The sequence below is a fragment of the Pleurodeles waltl genome, chromosome 4_1 (genome assembly GCF_031143425.1).
Source record: "Pleurodeles waltl isolate 20211129_DDA chromosome 4_1, aPleWal1.hap1.20221129, whole genome shotgun sequence".
Taxonomy (NCBI): domain Eukaryota; kingdom Metazoa; phylum Chordata; class Amphibia; order Caudata; family Salamandridae; genus Pleurodeles; species Pleurodeles waltl.
This window is the reverse complement of record NC_090442.1, coordinates 344,991,047-345,013,267: the sequence shown is the minus strand read 5'-3', so window position 1 is coordinate 345,013,267 and position 22,221 is coordinate 344,991,047.

Genomic DNA, 22,221 nt, shown 5'->3' with positions numbered 1-22,221 from the left:
AACTATCCTCTAAGAAGACTACCCAAATTCCATATTAAAATCCCATTTGGAGCACATGCAGAGTAAATTCCCCACTAAGGCCAAAAAACATCTCAAGTTGTGCCATGAGTTACACACGCACACCAAGGGACACACATTTCCCTGGCCTAAATATGGAATATTCAACACTAATATCATTGATCACACCACAACATACGTAGAAACCAAATACACAGGGTAAAAGAAGAAGAAAAGGAAAGCACAGACCAAGCCTCCGCGGCACAGAGAATGCGCACCTCTGCAGGTTCAAGGAGCGAAGGTGAATGAAAGGGAGATTTCTAGTGCTCTTGGACAGCGAGACAGCTAGCGAGAGTGAGGGAAGAGGTTCCAGTCTTCCTAAAACTGGCAGCGAGGAGGGAGTCACATGGTATGCTTAGGCAGCCGAGGAAACCACAGAGAGCGAGGGTTCCAAAATGGCTACAGTGATGGAAACCAGGTGGTTGGCAGCAGCCGAACACCATACAGTGCTACTAATACAATAGGTTGAGCTACAAGGCTGACAGGTGCTGACTAAAAGCACACCACACACAGAAGTCAATGAGCTGAAGCCAGGTCCTGCAGATCTACCATCCACAGAATCAGGCCCAGGGAAGCATAACCATACCTCATGGAAAAGAGTCCACTGCCGCAGCACCGCAGCAGGGTCAGGTAGCTGGACCAGTGCATGGCATCAGCAGTCAGAGAACTGGGCTCAACAAGGACTGAGGCCACAGCTGCAGCAAGGAGGGGTGGCTATTTGGGGAACGAATAGCTTCACACTGAAGCAGGACCCAAATGCGCAGTAAGCTTTAGTACCCCCAGTACAAAGTATACATTTTGAGCAAACCTTAAAAAATCACTGCAGTAGAATTCAAAATAAAAGGCAAACAAGAATAACATTAGGGATTTCAACCTTTACTCGTACTAGGGGAAAACGCAGGGTTGCTGTGTGGCTGTCGATCGGGAATCCTCACCGAAGTTCACCATTTAGGGTGCCTGCCACATCCTAGCCCACACTCTGTTGCTGGTCACCCAGGGTAGGACTAGCTGTCCACACCCCAGGGGAGGGCAGAATGATGGAGAGGGGCAGGGTGGCTCCCCAACCGCTGCTTAATAGGGAGGCACCCAAGCTCCTCAACCCACAAATAAATGGTATGAGTTCCTATTACCAAATTAAAATGTCCCATTTTCGGCCCACCTGTCGGGATCAAAGTGTCTTTTAGTCCTAATAGCAACAGAGCCTCCAGCAGACCCCAGACAAATGGGATGCTCCATTTTTATTACAATATGATGCTGTCCTCCAGCGTGGGGTGCCAGGCCTCCCCATGCTCTCGGGTAGCTAAGACCACATGATGTTCACAGCGTGCACATGAGTTCCAAAGAGGCATCACACCTCGCTGACTAAGTAGAAAGGGGGTTCACCAGGATATCCAGCCACCCCGGTCCATTCCCATAATCGGGGCAAACTAGGATGAGGTCCTGGCCTCGCTCACCGACCTTCCTTACAGCTATGATGTTTACACCCTCCTTGCCCTCAGGTCTTCCCAGCAGCAGCTGGAAACCATAGACCCAAAAAGATTTGGTCCAAGGGAGAGAAGGTTCCAGGGAAGGGAGTCCAACACATCAATTGCAGCTCTGAACTGAGAAGATGTTAGCTCAACCACACAAAAGCTCTTGCAAAAGTGTGACATGCAAGGCCTCACACTGTCTAAAGGGAGCAAGGATCCCAATATTGTGTTCTATAAATCAGAGACACAGGGGCCACAGAACCACACTTTGACCCTCACTAATACACAACAATAAAAATAAGAGGTCTGTAGAAACTCGCAAGAGCCAAACAAAGAAGCCCAAAGCTAGCTCAAAGGAAGTTACAAGAAAAAGGGCGTAGTTAGGAGGCCTGACACCACTTGGGCATCACATAGCATGCCACATGCAGGGACCAGAGGGTTGCACAGTTGACCTCAGGGCACTTTGTGATTGCTGACCAATGTTCAGTGTGAGACGCCTCCTCTTCTACATCCCCCCACACATGTAGGCTAGAAACACCACCCTTCACCGTTGACACCCCCTGTGCACACACCAGAGTGCTGAAGGGCTGTCAAAGTCAACATAGCACCAGATAAAAGTTAAAAACGACCTGCATGCATGGGAATTACCCCGTAAAGCATACCATTCAATCATATGCTTGGCCGAGCAACGAGAGGAGGAAGACCTGGCAACATATACAAATAAAAATGTTTATAAAAACAACATATTTCTTCCAGAACCAAGTGTCTCCAGTGCCTCACCAAATTCATGAAAAAGACAGAAAGGATTAATTGGCTACATACAGATATGCAGTGTTCTTTTCTTTCTTACCAACCAAACATAGCTCTTGCCCACCAGGACTGCAGCCGAGCCGTTAGATGCACCACCTCTGCAGTGGACCATCACCTTCTCAACATCCACACCAGAATCCCCAGCAGGATCAAAAGCCACCACACACCCAAAAGACGTTTCAATTCCACACCCTCACTGGGATACCATACCACACCTTGTTCCAAAGACTTTTCTGAACTGTTTTTCAACTCAGAGACTTTTGTCACCATGAAGACCAGAGACATCTCAGCTGGAATCACCTCAAGACCTACAATGTTCCCTAAGTTATGTGTCTTCGTGCATTTATACAGACTTTGGTTGCTCGGGATGCTACAACATCCATATATTTCCAAAGAACAGTCTGATCTAATGGAGTCTATTTGAAAAATGTCACCATACTTGCCTAGGGGACTCACTCATGTCACCTTTAGTTACACAATACCCAACACTAGCATCCCACTCGCACTACATTGTGCTCATTTACACAACACATGGTATCTGCACATGACCTCAGTGGGCTCCAAGACATCAGCTGGGTCATGTTATGTCTGTTCTCTAATACCACATGCAGTAGGCACAGATAGATTGTACTTATCCCAAGAAATGGCCCCTAAAAAAACAAAATGCCTTCTCCATCTGTACCTGTGTAGAATTAGGGCCAAATTACAACCTAATAGAGTAGAGTGTCATAGGTAGTGGTAAATCTGACCAGCTATGAAACCAATCCTACAGCACTGTACCTTCTTACCGAGCCTAGCGATATCCAAACTGAGCTAGACAGGATGCATAGGAAGGGAGCTATAGGGGAGGACACTGTTTGGTCTGAGATGTTAATGAGGAGAAATTCTTGGAGGTAGCTAATCCACCCAACCAATGCACAAATATATCTGCTCTTGCTTCTATCTGTGGTCCCATGGTGGCCCCTAGCATGTCTGGGGCTGTCTTGGTTAATAACAAATGGACCCCAGACATGGAGTTTCAATGCAGTGCCTGGACACCTCAGTGACATGAAGGGAAATGGGTCTCACAGGGAAGGGTTAAACAACAGCATAGATACCCCAGGTCAGGAGATCTGGACACTGAAATAGACAGTTATATGTGGATAGAAAGGAAGGAGCAACCCCTTATTGTACTGAAACTTACATTGTATTCCTTATTTTCTAGAAGCAAAGGAACCATTCTGCTGGGCACGACAGAGAATTGTAACACAATACTGCACAGTCCCCCCATGCAATTGGGGCACCTCCACACTGATGGACACCTACTGGCAGTGCAGTGAGTTCACTTTCATCCAGCACATCCCTGGATGGCATGGCCTCTGCTCCTTCATCACCAAACACACCCCAACACTGGTCATCCCCGGAGATGATCTGTTTGAACTGTACCAACAACCACTAAGATAAAAAAATATACTATTGCCTCAGGCTCTAAGGAGAAGAGCTGCTGATTATTTTGGTTGGGCTCAGTACAAGGACATTCCTGAAAAGTTTGGACTCTTCACCAATGCCCAAATATCAGCATGAGGGTCTATACCCCTCTTCACCTTGCAGACAAAAGCAAATGTCCACTGTTTGCTAATAATACAGTGAGAAATGCTCAAAATGATGATCACTACTGAGCTCTGCCTTAAAGCAATAAGGGAATAACTGAGAGTCATCTGCCTCATGCAACATCGGTATGTCTTGGATTTGATGACTGCAATGGAGGGTGGGGTGTGTGCCATGATTGATGCATCCTGTTGTACTTTCATATCTGGCAATGACATGGACAATGTAACTTTGATACTTGCCATTCAGGCATTTCAAAGACTACAGAAGCACATGTATGAAGAGGGAGGTGCCCCTGAGCAGGAGTGGTTCACAAACTGGTTCTCCAGGCTCCCACGGTGACTGATAGGTTTGTGCACATAATTGTTGCCTGTTGTCATTGTTTTACTGTTTTTGTGTGGTTTCCTACAATTGGGGGTTTCCTGCTGTAAAAACTCAGTCCCCAAATTGGGTAGAGTAGAAGTAGCAAGGGAGGTGGGGCAACAAAGACTTCCTAATCATGAACTTCCCATCAACCCCATCACGTAGATATATGGTCAGGCATGCTCTGTGACCCAGGCCTGAAGGTTAATGACTGACAGGTCACAGGTGGGGTAACACGTAGGCAGCAGCCAAACAAACAGACAGGAAAACTTAGATCAGATTCCACAGATAGGCAGCTACGCTACAATGGTCCCCGGAGACTGGCCCCAATAAAGTGATGATAGTTGCTATATTGGGGTAAAACTAGACAATTGTATATCTAAATGTGCCTTGGAATCTCCAAACATCTTTTATATAAACTTCAAGTGGTACAAAGGCAAGCACCTAGGATTGTCTCTCTCTCTTTCCTTGCAACTCATCTGCCAGCTTTCTGTTTGCCCAATTACATTGGTTATCTATTCTAAGTGCAGAATCTTTTAAAGTCTTGCGTGTAGTCTACACATATCTATATGGTGTGTCTCCAGGTCTGAAGTTTTTGAAAACTAACATTAGTAAGCACTGACCTAAATGCAGCTTTTATTCATCAACTACATATACTCTTATAAATTTCCACTTTAAAAAACTCATGTGGTGATGACATTTTCTCTACAATGGCACCTCACCTTTGGAACACTCGTCCATTAAAATTAAAACAAACATAACTACATATTAGGAAGGAACAAGAAAACCTCAGTTTTTTCTTAGACTGATTTGAATTTCTGTGTTGGCAGATGTGTCTCCAGTGCAAAGAGATCATTTGCTGGATGTAGTGGTCTACAAATGTATATTAACATTAACGCCTGAAGTACAGTTACTTGTGTAAACACCATCATGTAATCTTACTCAGAATGCCCTTAAAAGTCAAATTAGGGGTCAATGAAACAAGTTTTCTTTCTAAATTTCAGTGACAGAAATCAGAGGCACCCTCAGCAAATGGTAAGAATCTTAGCACCCTGTATTCCCACACTTCTCCTGTTAATAATAAGGCACATCATGTGTGGGTGGGCATAAAGTATGTTACAAGAATGGACTATAACTGTAACCATATGAAGATAGCATTGACACTACACTGACTTCACAGTTTCATGGTCTGACTGGTTCCTGTCACAGGGAATAAGCCCATCCACAGTGAGGCACCATTTCTATAGGGAAAAATGTGAGAACATTGGGTGGTAGGTCTTATGTTAACACCCACAGGTTCTGGAACTTCCTGTCACAGAAACATGAGAAAATCTAGGGTTTCAGCCACAGTTTGATGTTTGCAAAGGATTCTTTGGAAATGGGAATGTCTGCACTTGGTAGGTTTTCATGGACAACACACAATCATCAGCCCAAATATTACAGCCACCTACATACCCAGAATTTTTTTAATTTGAAGGAAATGTCTTGCTATCTCCACATTGCAATTCAGGACCTTTCCTGTTGTACACAATAAGCTGACCTAACCATGTGTGCGAACACTGATTGGTAGGATGTTTGTCAAACCACAGATTCTCTGTACATTTCCCTCATAAATATGAGGAAACCTTGTTATTTTAGCCAGTGTTTTCTTTCCAGGGTATTCTGTGTCACAAAAAGTTGTGGGATCCACATACGCCACACCACTCAGCATAGCACAAGGTTTCTAATCTTTAACAATGCTGAGGTTTGCTGGGTTTCGCCGGATGCTTGACAACTTTGGGCACAAATACCTCATTGTGAAACCTCTCTTGTTGTAGATGACAAGCCCTTCTACACATTGGGGTACTATTTTATTGGTAGAAGTGTCAGAATGATTGTGGTTGGAAGATTGTTGAATCCTGAAGACTCTGGAATTTACCGTTCAGAAATATGAGAAAATTGTCTAATTGTAACTGAAGTTTAATGTTTGCATGCCATTCTGGGTAAGAAGAAGTGGTGGGCGTCTATTTTATAGAAATATCTACATTTGATAGGTTTCCTTTAATGCCAGCCAACCCTGGGACCAAATACTGCAATCACCTACAACTCCATAAAGATTGAAAACTTTTGATTGTCATGTTTCATTTTAGGACTTTGTTGTCACAGGTGGGCACAAGTTGGGTACCTTTTTGATTGTGATTGGGAGAAATATGGGATCACTGGGTGCTAGTTGATTCATAGATCTCCACAAACTTCCTAATCAGAAATGTAGCAAAATGTCTTATTTTTGCCAAAGTGTTCAGTTTTCAGGGCATTCAGAGTTAAGAAAAGACGGGAGGATCAAGATAAGCCACACTACCCTGGATTCCCCCAGGTGTCTAGTGTTAAGAACTTCTGAGGTTGGTCAGTTTTCCTTGCTGCTGCCTGTGAGAAGGTAGTTCTGACCATCTGATATACCCAGATGTTTTGCTTTTGGATCACCTAGTTTTCAACCTTTTACTGTGAGGGAGCCTCATAGCCTGGAATACTTACATAGTAAACTCATGGTCAAGTGGACTGTGTGTGTTTACTGCCAGTGCTGCCTTTTAAGACAAGGCAGCGGTGGTGCAGCAAGGGTAAGAGGCACCTGACTGATTACACATGACCGCATGTGCACACACATGTGCACACATGTGAGGGCTGCACGGGGAGACTCCTGTTGTGTGCAGCCCAAGAATTGTGCACAGGGAGCCTGGCACAGAAGGGACTATGCAGAGTGGATGATGATCAGGAATAGGCCTTATGATGTAGATGTACACATGTAGGTAAAGTCTGCCTTGCCTGTAGTCAGTAGATTCCTATGGGAAAGGCTGCCCTGGGGTGCAACTCCAGTTCCCTAGGGTTCATAGACTCCAGAGATGCACCAATGTACACTGTAACATGTATAAAAAGAACACTGCTGTGGAGTACAAAAGCTCATCTGCTGAGCTTTTGGGTTGTCCAGGGCTGTCATATTTTTCTGACTCAACTCAGGATCAGAGTCCAGGCCTTTTGTATCCCTGCTGGGCTGGGTTAATTACTTTTTCACCCCAGCACGGGAACAAAGACCTCACCCTTCAAAGCAAACATTTGACAGTGCTCAGGGTAGTTTTCAAGGAGGAAGGGACTGGGAGAAATTGCTTCGCATCAATCAGCCAGCTGTCATCCTGTGCCAGGAAGAGGACCTACCCCTCCATCAGGGAGGTGGCCGAGGCCTCTGGAGCTAGCCCGGGGGGGGAGCTCCTTTGGAGATTTGCTGGGGGAAGACCCTGGCAGGGATGTCAGTGAGGGGTCGAGCTGAGACCCCCAAAGCACGTTTGGCAAGTAACCACAAGGTGATGCCATCTTGAAGTACCCCAGAAGCTTGTGAGGCAGGGGTGGTTTATACAGGGACAGAGAGGTGATGTAGCACCTAAGGATAGGCCCGAGGTTGACTCCTGCTGGAACCTCACATCCCCTCTTAAAACATCTTGTGCAGGAGGAAAACTCTCTCTTGGATGTACTTTCCTGCAGAACACTGGGACTGGAGGCTGGTGCCATGGACAATTGGAAGGAGGAACCCTTTGACTTCCCATTGTATCAAGGACTCTGATTGACCTCAGGGCCAGTGAGGCACATCCCAGGACCAGGTAAGCTGGTCCTCTTACACTCCTGAGGACCAGCTGGGGGAAAAACTGGGCATCTGCACAAAGAGGTCATGCTGCCCAGAGAGACAACCAAGTGAAAGGCTGGCACAGGGAGCCAGTGAGACTTGCCCCCTACCAAGTTTGGAATTTTTGAGGCTAACAGTCCTGAAAAAACGGCTCCAGGTGGCAAGGTGGCAAGGGCTCACCACCCAGGGTGAAAGGAGACCAAGGTCACAGAAATCTATCAAACAGGTCCTGAATTATGGGAGTTTGAAGACCTGTGACTTTTGACCCAATTGTTTCAGCAACAAAGCATGTGGGGCTCAGCTGCCATCTCAAGTGAGGCCCCCAGGGTGGTCCAGGTCCTGGGGGTTGCCCCTAAGAAGAAAACCTGCTGGGGGCGCACCATCACATGTTCATCGGCAAAGCAAGAGAAGATGAGCAGCACCATTGGGCCCTAATGAAGCTGCACAGGGGGCCCAGGACCCCATCCCAGGTCCCGGGAAGAAGGAGAAGGGGAGCACCATTTCAGCCCCACTGCCAAGCTGCACAGGGGCCCAGGACGCTATCCCTGGACCCCAGCAAAGAGGTAGAGATGAGGAATGCTGTTGTCCCCCTGCAAGACTGCCAGGGGGGTCCAGGATCCCATCACTGGGCCATGGCTTCACCAAGGAAGAGGGGGCATGATGCCATGCTCCCCCATGCAGCCTATTCACCCAGCTGCCCAGCACGCATCTGCCCCACCAGAAGGAAGTGCCGACCACCTAAGCAGCATGCAAGAGTGCTGGCTACACGGGGAGCTGGTTGAAGCACTTGGGGGTGGGCTTCCCAAACTGCATTCCAACATGGATAAAGACTGTGCAAATATTGCATATTTGTGAATTTACTAGAGTGAGGTCCTTTAGGGACTGTTTAAAGTGCAGTATTTTGTACAGAATAATTTTAGATGAGTATGTTGCTAACACCCTCTGGTATAAAAGTCTATATTTGTAAAGTGATGTAATTATACATTTTATGCCCTTTAGGGGCTGTAGTTATATTGCGTATTTCATGTTAAAAGCAATTTGGTAACCCAAACCAGTCTGACATGCCTATGACTTATTTTTGCAAATGCTTTATTTGAATAATGAGACTCACAGCCACTTGTGCTCAAAGTAGATGTGCTTTATTGCCTGTTTTAAGTACTCCCACTCTAAGTTACGTTCAGATATTGCATTAGAATCCAAGCAAATGTTTCGACAGGCAATGTGGTGGTTTAAATCTCCCCTTTGGGGACAGACAAGAATGATTGTGCAATGTCACCCAAAAGTATTTCTATCAACTTGTATATATTTGTACATTTTTGCAGAGTATTGAGTAGTGTGTGTATCATAAATGTACTTTTTCCTTTTTAAAAAGGAAAAGCACAGACTGGACAATCATTAATTGAGTGTTAGTATTTGTACTTGTGAATGGTGATTACTAACCCACATCACCTCCCTTGAATAACCACCTGGTGAGAATGAAGCACCACAATAGGGTGCTTCGTCCCCAGTGGATGATAAATGTGGACCCATTACTTGTGCATGCCACACAACTAATTACCTATTTTCTAACACTGTCTGATCTTAAGTCCAAATACCACAGTTACTCACATCCCCAGAAACACAAACACTGTAATTCCAAGGAAAAATCTAGCTGTCTTGATGCTCCATCGTGGATTCTCTCCTGTTCTTCAATGGATTGAGATTCTGGGGGTCACTTTGACCTCGGCGGTCTTTTTTAAAGACCGCCGTGCGGAAGACCGCCAGCGGTGGCGGTTTGCCGCTCGGCCTATTATGACTGTTGGCAGCTCTCCGTCCTTTTACGGACGGAGAGCTGCCAACAGCCATACTGGCGGGAGGCAGGGAAGTGGAGGTTGCTCCACCTCCACTGCCATGCCAACAGAACACCGCCCAGCGAATCACGTCCTGTGATTCGCCGTGGCGGTGTTCTGTTGGCGGTGGGGTGTCGGCGGAGCTGCCCCCATGGCTCCCGTCCCCTCCCGGAGGATCGTTGGACCAGGTAAGTCAATCGTCCGTGAGGGGAGGGGGGTGGGGGGTGTTGGGTGTTGTGTGGGTGCATGGGGGTGTGCATGTGTGTATGTAGAGGGGGTGTGTGAGTGCGTGTATGCCTGCGGGTGTTGTGTGCATGGGAATGAGTGCATGTATGTCTGTGGGTATGTCTGTATGGATGTGTGTGTATATGTTTGAATGTGGGTGTGCGTGTATGACTGTGTGTGTGGATGTAGGCATGTATGTCGGCGTGTGTTCGTGTGAGTATGTAGGTGGTGCCTGCGTGTGTGTCGTGTGGGTATGGGTAAAGCGATTTTGGGGGTTGGGGTGGGGAGGGGGGCCCAGCCACCTTTGGGGGGTGGCAGGGGTGGTGAGGGGGTAGGGGAGGGAGTCGGGGTGGGGGTGGGGGGTGGGGGAGACCCCTATTAGTGCCAGGGAAGGAATTGCCTGGCACTGATAGTGCTTACCGCCATGGATTTCATGGCGGTTCAAACCGCTGGAAATCCACGCCGGTAAGCCGGGTCCAAATACCGCCGGCGGTATAGTGACGGCCGCCGGGCTGGAGATCCAGGTCTCCAGCCCGGCGGTCGTCTCCGCCCTGCCGGGCGGAACGGAGAACCGCCGGATGACCATGGCATAATTCCACAAAGTAAGATCGCCAGCCTGTTGGCGGTCTTACCGCCGGTTCTCCACCTTCCGCCAGGGTCATAATGACCCCCTCTGTTTTTATCAGAAGTGTGGGAAGACAGAATGGTTAAAAATTGGTTATTATCTTTTGATTTTGCCTCCATTGTTGTCAGTGTGCAAGAAAGAACACATTTTGCAAACAGCACTCAAAATTCAAAGTTGTATAAATGGCAACTATTCCCCATTTTGCAAAGGGCACTCCAAATTCAAAGTTGTGCACTGAAGCACTATTCCTGAACTCATATCCTTAGGCACATTTAACAAAAATGCATTGCTTTCTTTTATAACATATTTTCATTAAATAGTTTTCACTTATGATTCATACACGGTTGATACACAATAAAAATAATTCTGAGATGCACCTTGGTTGATCGTTCCAGGAATTGCATGGTTCAGAAACCCCACAAACACTATCCATTCTTGCAGCTCAAAGACTCTGCCCAATGTACTGATGTATTGATTTTAGAGGCTGGCCATTGGGGCAAAAGAATTACAGACAAAAACTTTGTCCTACTTGTTCCTACTTATTTTCCTAAGTTTTTTAATTTATTTAATTATCTCAAAGATTCTAATCATGGGTGATCTACACAGATGACCTGCTGCTCAATGCAGAATTCTGTGCATTTCTGGAAAGTGCACAGTTTTACAGAACCACCTGTGGATATCCTGCACCCTTACAAATCTGCCTGTTCCTGATAGCTTGTAATAGAGCAAACTAAGAACAGTAAACATTTTGCTAACACAATTTTTAGAAAAATCACACACTTTCTTGCACAACAAACATTTTCCATTTAAATAAACAAATGTTTCTAAATTTTGGCTATATTCTCAGTTCCTTTTCATGCGATTCCATTAACCTTGTGTACCTTTGAAATTCACTAAATGTGGGCAAAAAAGAACCTAAATTTGGCTGAGATATTTGTGTGGAAAACAGTTAGAGTTGTTTATGGGTAAACTGCCCCAAATATCAAACAATAGGCTGAAGATAGGATATGTTGAGTACAATGGTGTGAACACATTTATATATACAGTTGTGCGCTACATACACTATGAAACGTTTGATTCCACAGTGAACCTCAACACTTCTCTAGCCAAACAGCTCCCATTCTCTTTTCCCCCAGAAGGTAAACAACAGAAAATATGTAGTAGATGGCATTGTGAATAGGACAGTGGAAAGTGTAGAAGGGTCATCATCACTCCTGGAAAGGCTCCTACACACAGGGTTACCAGTCCTTTCAGGTTTCACATAAAACACCTTTTGAAAGTGCACAATTGTTTGGGGGTTACTCAAAGCAGCACCGATGTCCCCTATGTGAAGCTATTTAAAAACATGCTGTAAAAAACTGTGTATGCAATGCACGATTTAACCGGCTAAGCTGAAGCTATAGGAAAAATATATAACTTTACAAATTTTACTAAGAGTTAATTCTAAAATCAAGATCTTTTCACAACTCAGTGGATAAAGTCAAGTAGCAATTATGAACAGCTTTACTGATTATTTTGCTACATTCCCTTCTTTTGCACTTTACATGGTTTTCTCTGATCTATGAATTTTAAGGCACTGGGAATGAATTTCTAGTGTAAAAGGATCTTTGGTTGGCATCAAGTCAATAAACTGTCTGCCACCTGTTTTGGAGTTTTAAGACTCCTAAGAAAAGTTTGAACCTACTAGGGATGTTAGAAAAAAGATCATTGTCCAGGCTTTGTTTATCTCCCGCTTGGATTATGGCAATGTCCTTTATCTAAGTTCTCCTCGGTTTGCGCTGAAAAGGCTTCAAACAATCCAGAATGCAGCTTCTCCACTCCTTATAAATATCTCAAAGAGTCAATCTGCTAAGCAGGCCTTGAAAGATCTCCACTGGCTGCCAGTTGAGCAGCGGATTCAATTTGAATCACTTTAAATTCTGCATAGGTCCTAATATAATCCTGGCCCTACCTTTTTGAAATTGCTGGCTATGCTGCTATATCCCAGGCAGAGCAATGAGGTCTTCAACGGCTCACTTGCTCTAAGTGCCTAAGGTTAGATGAGCCCGCTGGGGAGGGCAGTCTTTCTCCTTTCAAGAACCTAGACTCTGGAATTACCTTCAGTTGGAAATATAGCTGCTGTCCAATGAACGGTTATTTCATAAATCTGTTAAAATGTGGCTATATTATCTGTAATAACATGGGGCCTCATTACGAGTTTGGCTGACCGTGGACCACCATGGTGGCATTGGCGGTCCGACAGCCGTCAAGTTGGCAGTCAGGCTGTGTTAGACTTTTCCTCCTTGGCGTGGTCTCCCTTAACTTTTTGCCTCTGTTTCCCAGGTTGTTGTTGTGTGCTGGACTCTGATTTTGCTGTTTTTGTTACTCTGGTGTATGTAATTGGTTTATCCATGGTTGGGATATTTGATTTACTGGTAAGTCCCTAGTAAAGTGCATTAGAGGTGCCAAGGGCCTCTAAACCAAATGCTACTAGTGGGCCTGGAGCACTGGTTGTGCCACCCACTTAAATAGCTCTGTAATCATGTCTCAGACCTGCCACTGCAGTGTCTGTGTGTGCAGTTTTAAACTGTAAATTCGACTTGGCAAGTGTACCCACTTGCCAACCCTAAACCTTCCCTTTTCTTACATGTAAGACACCCCTAAGGTAGGCCCCAGGTAGCCCCAAGTGCTGGGTGCAGTGTATGATTAAGGTAGGACATACAGTAATATGTTGTTTATGTCCTGACAGTGCAATACTGCTAAATTTGTTTTTTCACTGTTGCAAGTCCTGTCCCTCTCATAGGTTAACATAGGGGCTACCTTTGGGAGAGGATAGACATGTGGAGTTTGGGGTCTCTGAGCTCACGATGTAAAGATACATCTTTTAGTAAAGCTGATTTTACAATTGTGTGTTCTAAAATGCCACTTTTAGAAAGTGAGCATTTTCTTGCTTAAACCATTCTGTGACTCTGCCTTTCGTGGATTCCCTGTCTGGGTCAGTTTGACAGTTGGGCTGGTTGTACCTCTCACTAGACAGTGACACAAAGGGGTCCGGGGTGTAGCCTGCATTTCCTGATGAGCCATCTGTGCTAGGAGGGAGGGGATGAGTGGTCACTTACACCTGAAAGGGCCAAGCCTGCCCTCACACAATGCAGTCTCCAACCCCCTGGTGTGTGTCTGGGGCCTGGCCTTGGCAAGGCAGGATTTCACAAGCAAGAGAGACATTGCTTGGAAGTAAGCCTACTTCAAAGGGAAAAATGGGTATAAGACGGGCACCCAAAACCACAGACTTTAGGACACTTCTAGAATCAAAGAGGAACCTCTGCCTGAAGAAGAGCTGAAGAGCTGAGGAAGAAGAGCTGCCCTGCCTGTGACTGTAATTTGTGGAGCTATCCTGCAGATGCTGCTTCTGCCTGTGTTACAGGACAAAGACTATACTTTAAGTGCCTTCCTTTTTGTGAAGAGCTCTCCAAGGGCTTGATTTAGAGCTTGCCTCCTGTTATCTGAAGACTCAGGGACAGCAAAGACTTCTCTCTGCCAACACCTAGAGCCTCTGCTGAGACTCCTACTCTGCCAAATGGTGGCCACCCAGTTCCTGGGACCCTGAAAGGAGAAGTTGGCAGTTCAAGAGTGAGAAATCCACATATCGACCGCCGTGCGGTGAAAAGATCGCTGTGAGTCCGATCTGCGTCTGAAAAATCGACTCGCTGCAGGCTTCGCAGCTGAAAATTGACGTGCAGCATCGCTGAAGGAGGCTGGTGAGATCGTAATCCACACTGTGTGGTTTTCGGATCATCGTGCGGCACGTTTTCTGACACAAACATCGCCAGGTGTGCAAAAAAGACACAAGGCCTGCCCGCACCCGAGAGTGCGGTTCCAATTGATGTATCGCTCTCCTGCAGAGAGAAGAAATGACTCACGCCTACTCAACTGAAGGAGAAACAATGCAGGTCTCACTCGTGAGTGACATCGATGCATCGCAAGCCCTTTTTGATGCACACTCGCCCATGCAGGGTTATTTTTGACGCACCCAGGCACATTTTCACACTAACAGGGTTAGCGTTGTGTTGAAAATTAAATGAAGACTCTTTGGTTTTTAATTGATAACTTGACTTGTAATATTTTAGTCGTTTTGGTCTTGTTTTGTTTAGATAAATATTTTCTATTTTTCCAAACCTCTGTTGTGTTATTTTCTAGTATTTTCATTGAGTTACTGTGTGTGTTGGTACAAATACTTTACACTTAGCACTCTGATGTTAAACCTACTGCTCATGCCAACCTACCAAGGGTGTAAGCAAGGGTAAGCTGAGGGTGATTCTCTTTTACCCTGACTAGAGTGAGGGTCCTTCCTTGGACAGGGGGAAACCTGACTGCCAACCAAAGACCCCATTTCTAACAGGAACCCATATTGTGAGTCATGCAGCCCTATGGAGCAAAGAACGCTGCAATTCCACCTGCACCGCCATGAAGCACAGGCCCTGTGGTCATGAGGCAGTGCAAATAGGCCAGCGGAGACAATGCTTCCGCCTGACACATTATGAGGTTGCACGTCGCCAATGTGACCGTGGCGGTCCAACCACCACATATCAGCAGGCAGAGACGAGGAGTATGAAGGGAGACACTCACCTGAAGGCAGCCTCACATGTCGAGTGCCACCATGTAGCTCATCACACACTTCCTTCCGCTGTCCTTGATCATAATTGGAGCACACAATCCATGCTGACGTGGGTGCAACTGACTGAACGTACACAGACCTACCTATGTCATTAAGCTCAAAAACTGTTTGTTGCATCGTCAGCCACTTCATATGGGGGTCACGCTACAAGCACCAAGTACAATTGTCATTGTGTCCTGCTTCAAAATCATTCACAAATAAGGACCCAATCACAGTCACAAAATGCCACCTTTGAGCAGGTTACTAACACTGCACCACAACACTGCACAAAATTACATGTCTGCTTACCTCAGGCACGGGGGAAGTGAAATGTACACAACATTGTCTCACACAACACCAAAAACACACCAACATCACACATACAAATACAACTCACACAATCACGTTAACTACATGCCATGGACTGTTGTCACATTCAACACACATATGTATGGATGTGGCATGGAACACAAACACCACTCTCAGTAAACAGTCCTGCAATGGACACATACATCACACACATTGCAGCATAATGGAAGGACAATGGGTTGCATAATAGACAGAGTGACAAATATACAATGATCACTATGCAAACAATACCTGTACAATAGGGATGGGGTAATCTGGAACACTCAGGGAAGGAGGCTGCACTGAGACACATATCACTTTTCACATGCCCCTTTAACAACATTTGCACTGAAACAGACTCTACATATATCTCAGGAACAAACAATACTTGATCCAAATTATATGCCTATCTGCACAATGTGGAAGTGCAAGACAACAAAGTACATACAACTCCATCTGCATGAGACATACCTCTACATGTAGTAGCTACACGGTACACATAGCTAAATGGACACATGCACAGTCAATTGCAAATAAAGATAGCACAATAAAACACACTCCATGTCTGCTGAAACAAAACTCAAGCTGCCACACATTGGATGAATCCATAATCCATATCAGGAGGACTGCATACATGCTCACATTGGACACCACAAGATAAAATACTTACCATATCAAACAGTACACAATGCCATGATACCACCATTGCAATTATACCCACATATCCATACATTCAACATATACCCTTATCTTGGGGGACAGCAGCACTGCTCACAAAGTCAGATACTGCAAGCAACAGCAAATGGATCAGCATGCAGGCTGACATACAAACACAACTGTAAGCAGACAACACAAGTCACTCAGGAACAACATAAAGGTAGAAAAGGAATTGTAGGACATATATACATACCAAAAACTACAACTGTTTGGGTTCATTAAACGTAACTTTTGTAAAGTCCCAAACCATTGGCCAGTCCATATGCTTCTGCACAGGCACATCATGGTGCCATCACTTGACTCCAATTGCCAGCGACCTCCAAAGGAAGGGACATCAAGTGGGCAGGCAGGCACCTCAGGGATCATCTTTGGGGGTCGGATTTGGGAGGGGTTGGTTTGGTATTGGGTTTAGGAGAGATAGCCTGCTTCTAGAGAGAGGTAGGCTTCTTTTGGGGGGTAGGGACATGGGTGCTTGCAGATGGACAGATGTGACGGGGAAGACTTGGAGGCATGTCAGTGCCTCTTGGTTTTGGAAGGGTGGAGGGAACAGGAGAAAGGTCAAGGCAAACAAAAAAACATTCTTAAGTACAATGGAATGGTCAGCAGAAGGGAGTGGGGATTTGGAGGTGGAGCAAGTGTTTGCTCTAGCAATGTGGATGGTGTGGGTGTGTGCATGTGGGAGTTATGCTTGTGTTTGGCTGGTGTCTGTTGCATGGGTGAGTGTGTGCATTTGTGTGTCTTTGAGGCTGGTAGGTGGAGGTGCTAGGGGATGGAATGGTGGATGTGAGTGTGTGTTGAGGTGGTGCCTGTGGGTATGCTGGATGTGATGGATGTCTGTTTGGGTGGTGTCTGCAAGTATGGAGGTTGTAGTGGATGTCTGTATATCTGTTGGGGTAGTATCTGTAGGTATGCTGGGTGCAGTGGGTGTGCCTCTGACTGTTGTGGTGGTTCCTGTGGCTATGCTTGATGTCATGTGTGTTACAGTGGAGGTGGTGGGGGTGTCCGGGGAAGTGGTGACTGAAGTGTCTGTGGATATATTTGGTTTACTTGCATGCTGGTGTGTTTTATAGTGCTTGTGTCTATGTGTGTTGCTATTGTGTGTTGAGGTGGATGTGTGGGGATCAGTCTGTGTGCCTGAGGTAGGTGGGGGATGAGGGATTTGGATTGGGGAGAGGGAGGTGGAGGGGGACAGAAGGTGGGGGGTGACTGGCTACCATCAATGTGGAAGTCACAGCCTGAAAAGATCTCTGAAGGCCAGACATTGCACCACAAATGCCTTCCACGAATGCATCAGTCTGCTGGAGTTGGGTTACCAATCCCTGGATGGCATTCACAATGGCTGTCTGACCCACAGAGATACTTCTGAGTATGTCAATAGCCTCCTCACTGAGGAAAGCATGAGTAACAGGGGCTGGGGCTGAGGTGCCTGTGGCAAAAGAGACATCCACCCTCTTGGGTGAGTGGGCATGGCCAACTTGGTGGGGAGCAACAGGGAGGGTGGTGATACAATGGGGGATGGTGAACAAAGATGCACAGGGGTATGCCACTATGGATCTACCAGTGGTAGGAAGTGTCCACTGGAGGAAGATTCAGATGATGGTGATGATGTTCTGGTCTCCCCTGTGGCACTTCGCTTGCCCTCTGGGCCACTGGGCCCCTCTGTGACTGTGGTGTCTTGACCTGAGGTCCCATGGCCAGATGCATCCCCACTCAGCTGTGCCCTTTCTCCTTCACTTGCTCGTGCTAATGCTGCAATTGTAAAGAGAAATAGGGTCATCACATGTCCATCATCACACTTGTACAACACCTCTGTTATGATGTTAAGTAGTCTCCAGCAACAAACTCCACCTAAATGGTCCATACATGAGCCATACCATACGCATGTATGCCATCTGAATAGTCAACAGTTGCCCACAGGAAAATCATGATTTCAGACAACTACAATTGCATCACTGAAGGTGTGTAATCACGGTAACCATTGAACTAGCAGGAGCATCACCGTCAAAGCTTTGCCCCATGGAGCAGACCTCAGTTACCTGTTGTCATATAATAGTAGGCAAATGCCAACTTCATTACCACAGACCCACATAAGGTCATGCAGACATCTATTTGTCACATACATAGTGACCCAACAATAAGAAATGGTGTTCCAAAATCCTGCTTACAAAAGTGCAATAACCCGGAGAAGGTGGCATGGACATACTCATGTCACACTGGAAGCATTTCCACAATGCACAATTCACTAAGTATATTTGGGCCAATAGAGTCATGGAGGTAGTACTAATATTGCTCAAATAGGCTACACATGTGGCATGGAAATGGAAACTGCAGAAATCATGTGCAATATGTCAGGGAGAGATGTCCTCAAAATCCAAAACACAATGAATCAGCAAGCCCCAGGGTAATCACCACTAATGTCTGGCACCCTTTACAATGACATACTCTGAGTGCATCAGTAGATGCCATTAGTCCCTTGGATGTTAGAGAGGCCCTGAAATTTGCAAGTACTTGTTGAAGGCCCTCAACATGTTGCCCAATTGGAAGCTACATCATTGTCACCATTATGGTCATGTAGACCCAGATGTCAGTCCTTGGATGAATGTTTTTATCCAAACACATGTGATTTCAAAATAACTGCAAGTCACTCTATGGTGCATGCTAACAGCCAGGTTACAAACCTTACCCATTACACATGTACAATGCAGTTTGCTGCATGCCACCACATCAATGGCATAGAAATGCACATTGTGGCTCAAACCACTAGGCCTACCTATCATGTCACCCATTGCTACCGCATTTATACATGCCAAATGACATGGTATGATGCATGAGGGAATATGTGAGACTGTAAACAGTGGTGACACACTCCTGTATTTGGCACAACATGAAATGTACCCTGATTGTAAATTGCTTGATCCACACATGGGTTGCCATGCACCTATATGTGAGGGAATACAGACATCATCCCATGAACACAGGTAGACCACGCATGAATGAATGTTGGCAACAGTGATGTCACATAAATGATGTCAATGGATATTCCCTCCTTACCAAGGGAAAGTAGAGATATGTTGCTGCACCCTAATGTGTACTCTGTGAAATGTCTGTTGGCTATCTTCACACTATAGACTGCAGTGAGGCACCAGCACACATCAGATACTGAAAAAACTAGCCTCTGGGAGGCAGCTGCCAATATACTAATTAACCAGACACATGGCGGAAAGCAGTGATCCATCCCTTCCTTACCTTTGGCCTATAACATTGAGGAGTAGTGGTCTGTTGCATAGAATTTAGACACACTACAACAACAAATAGTACTTGAATGATCCCTGCACACAGTCATATGCCGTCCCTGGAAAGAAAGTGGTTTGTGGATTGTAAAAAGTTGTTTCCTAGGTCCCTGGGCCAATAGGCAATGAACATCAGTATGCAGCACTTGACATGTCTACACAATCACTCATCTACTGTGTTAAACATGGCTCATCTTTAATCATCAAGGGGAGCTGTCTGAACCTAAACCGTTCACTTGGCAATGTGACAGGCAGGAATTTTTCCTGTACTCACCCCATTGTTGCCCATCAAGGTCTGGGTTGGCCACTGCCTGAATCGGGCCATTAGGGGAGTCATGGTCCGATGAGCCCCCCACCCACGTTGGGAGAACAGCCCCAGCTGAACCTCTGTGATTTTAATGGCCCAGTGTCTCAGGTCCTCCCTTCATTTTCTGCAGTGGGCTCTCAGCTGGCTGTGGACCCCCAGGGTCTTCTTGGTGATGGCTCTCCATAGTTCCTTCTTTCTTTTGATGGGCGTTGACCTTCATGGATGTAAAAGAAAAATCAAGGGATTACAATCATAAGTTTCACCACAAATGGTTGAGTCACATACATATCAGTAATATCAAGCTAGAACTTTTCCATTGGTCAATGCTCCCCAAGTGTGAAACACACAAGCCAGTGAGTACAGGGACATGACTACAGACATATATATTTCTATCTGCAGACTAGCCCACTACCCTGCTCAGGGCCTACAATGACTAAGCAAGCTTACTGACATCAGGTAGCCCATGCTCTTGCAAACTATACTGTGATGTGAGCCACTATGAAACACTACACACCCATGTGGATTCTGAAAGATAAACTCCTTAGGTATGTATGGACCAACACATTCGTACTCTGTGAGAATGACTCACTGCATGCACTCCCCACAGGTTACAGCCAGGTACAAAATCCAACATCACACATGAGTATCAATCAATGTGTGGGCAAGTGGCCTAACAAATGCAGACTCATGCCACGTCAGAGCGTGGGATTCCGTGCTATATAGCTGTACCAGTGAACACTCCTTTAGACATATGTGTGTACCCTACAGAGATGGCATTCAACAAGCAAAGGCATGCATTGTTCAGTTTCTGCTATGTGACCAAGCTACTGAGTTTCATTCCATATCCTCCCCGGAATCAACAAACTGCTCTGTGGAACTGTCAGTTGTGCAATATTCTTCTACTGGACAAATATGCCAGATTTGAAGGTGACAACAGAGCTGTGCAAGTGAGGCATGTGCCATCAGCCTAACAAACACATTGACCATGATGCTAAATGCACATATGGTCTAGATTAATAATTTACCCCTGATCTAGTCAATGGAATGAGACATTCAGGGTAGGTTTTGCCACCAGAGTCTCTTAATGGCCTCTTGACAGGATCCGCTGGTGTACAGGGAGTGGGCACAGTGCCATGTTTGTATATCCACAGTGTTAGAGTTTTCATCCTTGGCATGGTCTCCATTAAATTTTTGCCTCTGTTTCCCAGGTTGTTGATGTGCACTGGACTCTGTTTTTGCTGTTTTTGTTACTCTGGGAACTTCACCACTGCTAACCAATCCTAAAGTGCAAGTGTTCCTTTATAAAATGTGTATGTAATTGGCTTATCCACGATTGGCATATTTGACTTACTAGTAAATCCCTGGTAAAGTGCACTAGAGGTGCCCAGGGCCTGCAAGTCAAATGCTACTACTGGCCTGCAACCCTGGTTGTGCCACCCACATAAGTAGCTCTCTAATCATGTCTCAGACCTGCCACTGCAGTGTCTGTGTGTGCAGTTTTAACCCACTTGCCAGGCCTAAATCTCCCCTTTTCTTACATGTAAGACACCCCTATGGTAGGTCCTAGGTAGCTCCAAGGGCAGAGTGCAGTGTATGGTTAAGGTAGGACATATGACATTGTGTTTTATATGTCCTGACAGTGAAATATTGCTTAATTCATTTTTCACTTTTGCAAGGCCTGTCCCTCACAAAGGTTAACATGGGGGCTACCTTTAAATATGATTAATATGTAGATTCCCTTTGGGAGTGGATGGACATGTGGAGTTTGGGTTCTCTGAGCTCATTTAGTAAAGTTGATTTTAAGATTGTGTGTTTGAAAATGCCACTTTTAGAAAGTGTATAGTATAAACCACAGAGGGTAACCCAAATAATCCCAGGGGGCTGGGTAGAAACTCGTTACAAAACTACAGTGCCCCCATAGACAAAATCAACAACAGAACCATCCCTTAACACTAACATGTAACATGGGTACATGATCATTGGAACCCTTACTTTGTTATTTTATATACAAACAATAAAATCTACATTTACATAAAATTCAATCCAAAGCACCCCCTATCGAACCACCATAAAACTGAAGGACAGAGAAAAGTACAAAGATCAAGTGCTCATGATCAGAATAGAAGAAAGAGAAGGTAAATCTCCCAACAATCTATTTACAAATGACTAAAAAAGAGCCTGCTGGTTTTTCTACATTGAACCAATCTTGAATTCAAACAGCATTAAATTTCCATTTTAGTCCTCCATTAGCACTACAAGCAATAACCAGACCCAGGCTGAAGCATCATCGTCAACGTTTTGACACCCTCTCG